The sequence below is a fragment of the Pteropus vampyrus genome, unplaced genomic scaffold (genome assembly GCF_000151845.1).
Source record: "Pteropus vampyrus isolate Shadow unplaced genomic scaffold, Pvam_2.0 Scaffold20, whole genome shotgun sequence".
NCBI classification, from domain to species: Eukaryota; Metazoa; Chordata; class Mammalia; order Chiroptera; family Pteropodidae; genus Pteropus; species Pteropus vampyrus.
In genome coordinates this window covers 1580089-1587414 of record NW_011888801.1, presented here as the reverse complement: position 1 = coordinate 1587414, position 7326 = coordinate 1580089, and the positions used below count along the sequence as shown (strand labels likewise).

Sequence of the window (7326 nt, the reverse complement as noted above, 5' to 3'; positions counted from 1 at the left end):
CCAATATTAAGGGAAAATTGGTAGTTATGAAATAGTCACAAGGATGTAAAGTATAGAGAATATAGTCAATCATATGGTAATAACTATGTATAGTGCCAGGTGGGTACTAGACTAGTCAGGGAGATCACTTCAAAAATTATATAAATATCTAATCATTATGCTGTACACCTGAAACTAATATGAAATAATATTGAATGTCAACTGTAATTACGACATCAAAAAGTGGGGTGGGGAAGGTGAAGGGGAATAAGAGGTTCAAATTTCCAAGTATAAAACAAATAAGTCATGGGGATGTAGTGTATAGCATAGAGAATATAGCCAATAATATTGTGATAGCATTGTACAATGTCAAGTGATTGCTGGACCACTGGATTTGCATGGTGATCACTTATTTAGGTATATGAATGTTGAATAACTATGGTGTACACCTGAAACTAATATAATATTGTATGTTAGCTATATTTTAATAAAAATCTTTTTAAAATACTTTAAGGAGAAATAGAGTGTACTGTGAGAACATACAATGGAGGGACATAACCTAGGAAGAGGTGGAGGAGTGAATGATTTGGAAGGGTTCACTAAGGAGGTGACATTTAAGCTGAGTCCTAAAGGGTGAATATGAGGTAGGCTTTCATAAAGGGGAAAAGAACTTTGCAGGCAAAGGAATTGACATGAGGCAGAAAGGAACTCAGTGCATCTTGGGAACTAAAAGCCAATCAGGTTGGGGATGTCAAAGATATATACAAAGGGGCTCCCCAAGTCAGTCCCCAAAGTGAGGACCTATTCCACGTGTTCTGACGCCTTGTATGTAACAACATGGTGGTAAGGTGGTCTGAGACTAAGGAAATTAAATAATTCAGAGGATAGGGCTAGAGAAACAAGTAATCAATCAACATCTTTTGGAATCACAGGGCTAGATGCCCTGTGGGATGCAAAGAAGAGTAGAAACTAGTCACTGGAAACAGAGACAATGGGATTCACAGCTATAGTGGAGTAGCCTACACATAGATATAAACATAAATCAAGGGTCGCAAATGCAAACAACCTAGAGGCTAAGCAGGTAATGTAAACACTAAAGCAGGCTGAATACAGGACAATAGGGAGTAGGGACCGGGCCAGACTAGAGAGCTCTTATCTTGACTAAAGGGGCAACTGCTATTCAGCTCCCACTAATTGTTGCCAAGCAGAAACTGAGGACCAGTTTTGCTAGGTCTTCCATATTGTAGCAGATGCTGTCAGTTTTAGCTTCCTCTGGCCTTTGGGGCCCATTCTTTCCTACTATGCAGCAGGCTGGATGTTCCTCAGGAATTAACACCACTATTACTCCTCCTTTCCCACATTGCAGCAGCTCCCAACCAATGACTGATGGGTTTGGTGCATAAATATGTGAATACCTTTGCCTTTCAGGTGAGATAATTGTGAGGCAAGTGTTCTACACTTGATATCCCCAGGGGAATTAAGCTCCAGATGGACCAAAAAAAAAAAAAAAAATTTAAGAAACATTTGAGATCTAGATTTATTTTTATGTTAAAACTTCCCAATTAAAATGGTATGTGTCAACAGAAACTGGTTTAAAGGCTGGTTTGGCCAACAGACTATCGGTTTGGGGTTCCTGACATAGTTTAAGACTTCATCTGTCTTTCTTAGCAATACATTTACTAAAGGAGTTAAATGAGAAAGTTCTAAGGGTCGAGACTCATGCCACATGGAAATCACTGCTTAAAATACAGGAATTAGAGCAGCCGAGCAATGATGAATGCTGCTGCAAGAATGACAGCCCTACCAAGGGCTCCTTGCTGCAAGCCTCTTTCTTTGAATCTGACCTCAGCAGCCACCACTCCCACCAGGGTAAGTCACATGAAAGTCCCATGGGAAGTCTCAGAACCAGACAGACCCAGCAGCCGCCCACACCAAACTGGTTCTGCAACAAGAGTGACAAGCCAAGGCCTGCAAGCTGCAGGGTCCTCAGAATCAGACTTTTCTGGTTCCCAGTCCACAACCCTTCCTAGGGCCATGAGACACCTGCTGTTCTGAATGATCTTAAGCCAGCTTGCTTAGCCTCTTAGTGCCAGGAAAGGTCCCAATATCATGAATGTGAGGAGCTGGTGGGGGGCGCCATGAGTACCCTGCCACACCTCTAGCCAAGCCAGCTTTCTAGGTAGTCATCCAATTCAGCCACCCAAAGTGCTGACAGGAGGCATTGTCATCCTGGTGCTGCAGAGAGGAAGACATGCCAGGCCCTGGAGGATGGAGGGCTGCACCTGGCTGAGGTGCCCAGACAGGCCCACGGGTGACAGGCAACACCGTATGCCCCAAGCTTTCTCCAGCAGTGTTTGCAGAGCCTGTGCTATTTTAGGTTCCTTTGTCATCACTGCAGGCAAACTGGACTGGAGGAGTCTGATTAGAAGGGAAAGAACTGGTTTAACAGAGCTGGGGTGTGGGGAACTGCTTCCCCGAGTTGGCACCGTAGCTCCAGGCAGAAGGGCCTGGTGTCAATGCTCGTGAGGCTCAGGGTTGAGTTAGGATTCTAGCACTGGCTTCAGAGCAACTTGTCAGACAAAGAGACAAAGAGGAGGACTTTGAGGTTCAGGGACCAGCGGCTATAATTCCTGTCTCAAGAATAACCATGACAATAATTATACCTTATAATAAATGTGCTTTATAATATATGAGATACCTTTATAGACATGATCTCATTTGATCCTTACCACAGTCCTGTGAGGCAGGCAGGTATTATTCATCCCACTTTAAATGTAAGGAATTTAAGATATACCCAAGTAAGTGACTTGCCCAAGGTCACAATCTTAAGACAGTGTCAATGGCAGGGTCTGAATCTATTACAGACATAGGTTTGCAAGCCTAGACTTGCACACCTAGAAGTCTTTGTTGGCAGAGGGGAACTCAGGGAGACCTGGAGGGGAGCCTTGGCTTTCTGTGGGTGGCTCCAGAAAATATGCAGAAAGCCCCATCCACAGACCCTGTTGGTGGTCTAGCACTACAGGGTGATCACAGCAGACCTTAGGGCAGCTTTATCTCCTCTGTTAGTTGGTGGGTGCAAAGAGTTTTTCTGTTCCCCTCATGCCGCCCCCTGAGTCAGCTCTCTGGCATTGCCCTGGCATGTCCTGGGCCCCACGCCCAGGCAATGAGGAGGTGCTGGCAGACTGCCTGAGGAATGCTGCTGTCAGCTCAAGCCAAGTCCTAGTTAAGACCCCCTTCCTGGAGGCAGCCCAATAATGGCTGCTTTGGGAGCTGTAAGCACAGGTGAGTCTCCCTCACTCCTTGGACTTCCTGGCCCAGTGATATGGGGTATACACCTTCACCTGAAGGCTGCACCCCAGGAGGGAGATGCAGGGACCAAATACATTTTATAGACTGGCTGAGCCAGGCTCCCACCCCAGAGCCCTGCTTGGGTTTCTGGTCACATCCAAATAGCTGGGGAGGGAGTTGCTTTTGGATAGAAAAGGGGGAAAAAGAGCCAAGACTCCAGCCTGAAGCTGCCTCAGCTGTTTCTGGGGCTCTGACTCAGAAGCTGCTTCTCAGGAATGTTGAGCACATGGGCCTCTGAGCCCCTTGTCCAGGCACAGTGGAATGAACAGCTGGGATGTGGAAGGTGTTTTACTCTCCTCTTTCATCTCTGAAGATACCTCTTCCAGAGAAACACTCCATGGGGCACATGGAAGGCTCATCCTGGAAGGCCCTGGTCACCTCCTCCAGGAAGGAAGCCTTCCCAGACCACCTCAACCCCGAGGGATCCACCCCAGCAATGATTGTCTGCAGCAATCCGTTTGCACTTAAAATGCTGCATTGCTCCAGTCTGTCTCTATCTCTCTCTATTTTATCTCCCCAACTGTTGTAATTACCTTAATCTCATGCTTCTGGGTAAAAAAAGGTTACCTTGGACCTACATTTGATAAATATATTGACTGACTGATAATTTGAGAAAAAAAAAAGAGCAAAGAAAAGGAAAAAGAAAAGAGAAACAGTGAGAAAGCCAGCAGGCTGGGTCACATCTCTAAATCTGGGGAATCTGCTTTCCTTCCCAAGCAAGGCTCCCGACTGCTTGGAGAAAGGAAAGCAGAAAAGCTGTGGTGAGGTGACCTGGCACTTCTTTGCCTCTGGCACCCATCCCAACCCCAGATGCCCTCAAATCTTCCAGGAGCCTTTGGGAATTCTTCCACCTCAAGAGAGCAGGGGGCTCTGCAATGATTCTCCAAATGTGGGCAAAGTTCTTTTCTCTGCCTCTCTCCTTTATTGCATTTCTCTAAAGCAGGTAGCTATCCCATGGGATAATTACCAGTGAAATGAGACCCAAGGAGAACTAACCCTGGAACAGAAATCATGTCAGCCACTTATCACACCATACAATATTTCCTTAGATCATAAGAGCTGGGTAGGCAGGAACAGAGCCTGCCTTGTTCACCTAGTTAGTCCTAGAGTCTAACACATTGCATTATACATAGCAGGCTCTCAGAAGGGTGCTCCATGCACATTCGTGGATTTGGCTAATTAAGGGGCATCTGGAACCTGCCAGTCTACTCCTGCTATCTAGCTGCTATATGCAACTTTTATTCTGGAGCTAACTCATTCCATGTCTGGGAATCTGATGATCTATTGGAAGAAACTGAAGCTAAAAACAGTGATAGGCTGACTCTGGAGCCTTGGGATCTAGGACAGACTTGGCATTGGAATGACTCCTGGGACGGGGTCCTCTGAGTAATCCAAAACCCTGTTGGCTCTCTAAAACCGGGCCTACTGCGGCCTCTAGTGGCCACGCACAATCACTGTCCTTTAGGGGTGGAGGTCCCACTTCCTTAACTCTTTGCTCCCAGGGTCTCCATCCTTGGTTGGGCCCAGGGTCAAGAGCATCCAAGATGGCACCATCAGCAAGACAATAGGCCATCAGAACAATAGACCAGCCATACAACAGACCAACCCATTAAAAAGCATCCATTACATACGGTACATAGTACTCTGATGAAAGCTATGAGGAGAGGAGAGAGAGAGATATAAGAATAGGACAAGTCTACGGCCATGCAACCCTGAACATGCCCGATCTCGTCTGATCTCGGAAGCTAAGCAGGGTCGGTCCTGGTTAGCACTTGGATAGAAGACCACCTAGGAAGACCAGGTGCTGTAGGTGTTAAAAATAAATAAATAAATAATAAAATTAAAAAATTAAAAAATTTAAAAAAACAGGAATTCTTTATTAAAAAAAAAAAAGAATAAGACAAGATCTAGCACCACAGGCCAAAATTAACTCAAAATGGATTAAGGACCTGAATATAAGACCTGAAACAATAAAATGCATAGAAGAAAACATAGGAACTAAACTCAAAGACCTTGGACTTAAAGAGGATTGTATGAATTTGACCTCAAAGGCAAGGGAAGTAAAAGCAAAAATACATGAATAGACTACATCAAACTAAAAAGCTTCTGCACAGCAAAAGAAACTGTCAACAAGGTAAAGAGACAACCATCCGAATGGGAAAATATATTTATGAGCAATGTCTCTGATAAGGGTCTAATATCCAAAACATACAAATAACTCATACAACTCAATAACACCAAAAAACAAATTACCCAATCAAAAAATGGGCAGAGGACCTGAACGGACACTTCTCCCAAGAAGACATACAAATGGCCAACAAATATATGAAAAGATGCTCAACATCACTAGCTATTAGGGAAATGCAAATCAATCCACAATGAGATATCATCTCACACCTGTTAGAATAGCTATAATCAATAGGACAAGTAATAACAAATGTTGGAGAGGATGTGGAGAAAAAGGAACCCTCATACACTGCTGATGGGACTGCAAATTGGTACAGCCAGTATGGAAAACAGTATGGAGGTTCCTCAAAAAAATAAGAATTGATCTACCATATGATCCAGCAATCCTGTTGGGTATTTACCCCCAAAGACTTGAAAACTCATATCCGAAAAGATATTTTCACACCGATGTTCATAGCACCATTATTCACAGTGGCCAGGACATGGAAGCAACCGACATGTCCTATGATAGATGACTGGCTAAAGAAGCTGTGGTACATATATACAATGGAATATTACTCAGCCATAAGAAGATGAAATACTACCATTTGCGACAACATGGATGGACCACGAGATAATCATGCTAAGTGAAATAAACCAGGCAGAAAAATTGAAAATCACATGATATCACTTATATATATAAACCTGAAAGCAACAAATGAACAGGACAAACAAACACAGACTCATTAACATGGACAATAGACTAGTGGTTACCAGAGGGTGGGGTAGGGGAGATAGACAGGGTAAAGGGGGTCAAATATGTGGTGACAGAAAGAAATCTAACTATGGGATCTAACAATGTAAATATATGTATGCCTTACTGTTAAAATGTTCAGCTGAAACTTACTGGATTTCATTAACCAATGTCACCATTAAAAAAAATTAATTTTTTTAAAAAAAGAGTAAGACAAGAGCTCTGTCCTTAAGAAACCTATGATCTAATTGAGAAGACAAAACTAAAATTTAAAAATATCAAACAGCAAGCTCATCATCAGTTGCCAAATATTTGAAGAGCTGAGTTCAGTGAATCAGCACCTGTTTGTGCCTCAGTTTTCTCATCTGTAAAATGGGGTTAATAAAATTTACCTTGCAGGGTTATATAAATACAGATTAAAATAGGATGATGGGGAGAAAATATGCTATTATTGTTTTTGTTATTCAAGCAGCCTATGTTCATTATAAAAAAATTTAGAAAGCACATTTGAGGAAGAGAAAAAAGTTCACACTAATACCATTATCAGACATAAGCACTATTAATCTACCAATGTACATCCTTAAGCACATTGAGCATGGAGCATTCTGGGAGTGGTACAAAATCACAAGATTGACTAAAATTGCGGAGGATCTAGAAAGTTGTACTTGAGCATTTATACTCAATTCTGAAGGAAACAGCATTTCAGCAAAGATGCGACCTACTGAAAGTGATATTATTTCCTGCAGATATATTCACCCTAGCAGAAGAACCTTCCATGACCACCCTATATTAAATAACACCTCCATCCCCTTCTCCTGATTTAATTTTCTTCATAGCACTTATCACCACCTCGCATATGAAGTATTTATTTGCTTATAGTTTGTCCCTCTCACCAGAAGGTAGGCTTCCTGAGGGCAGGGACAGCATCTATTTTGTCCACTGCTCTACCTCCAGCATTGAGACAGTGCCCTGAAAAAAGTAGGTGTTTAAATAATATTAATTGAGAGGGAGGAAGGAAGGAAGGAAGGAAGGAAGGAAGGAAGGAAGGAAGGAAGGAAGGAAAGAAGGAAGGAAGGAAG

General features: G+C 43.0%; 1 pseudogene; it reads left to right on the top strand.

Moving 5' to 3' along the window:
• Positions 1–5021: 5021 nt before the first annotated feature.
• LOC111736634 lies at positions 5022–5140 on the top strand (annotated as a pseudogene).
• Positions 5141–7326: the final 2186 nt, after the last annotated feature.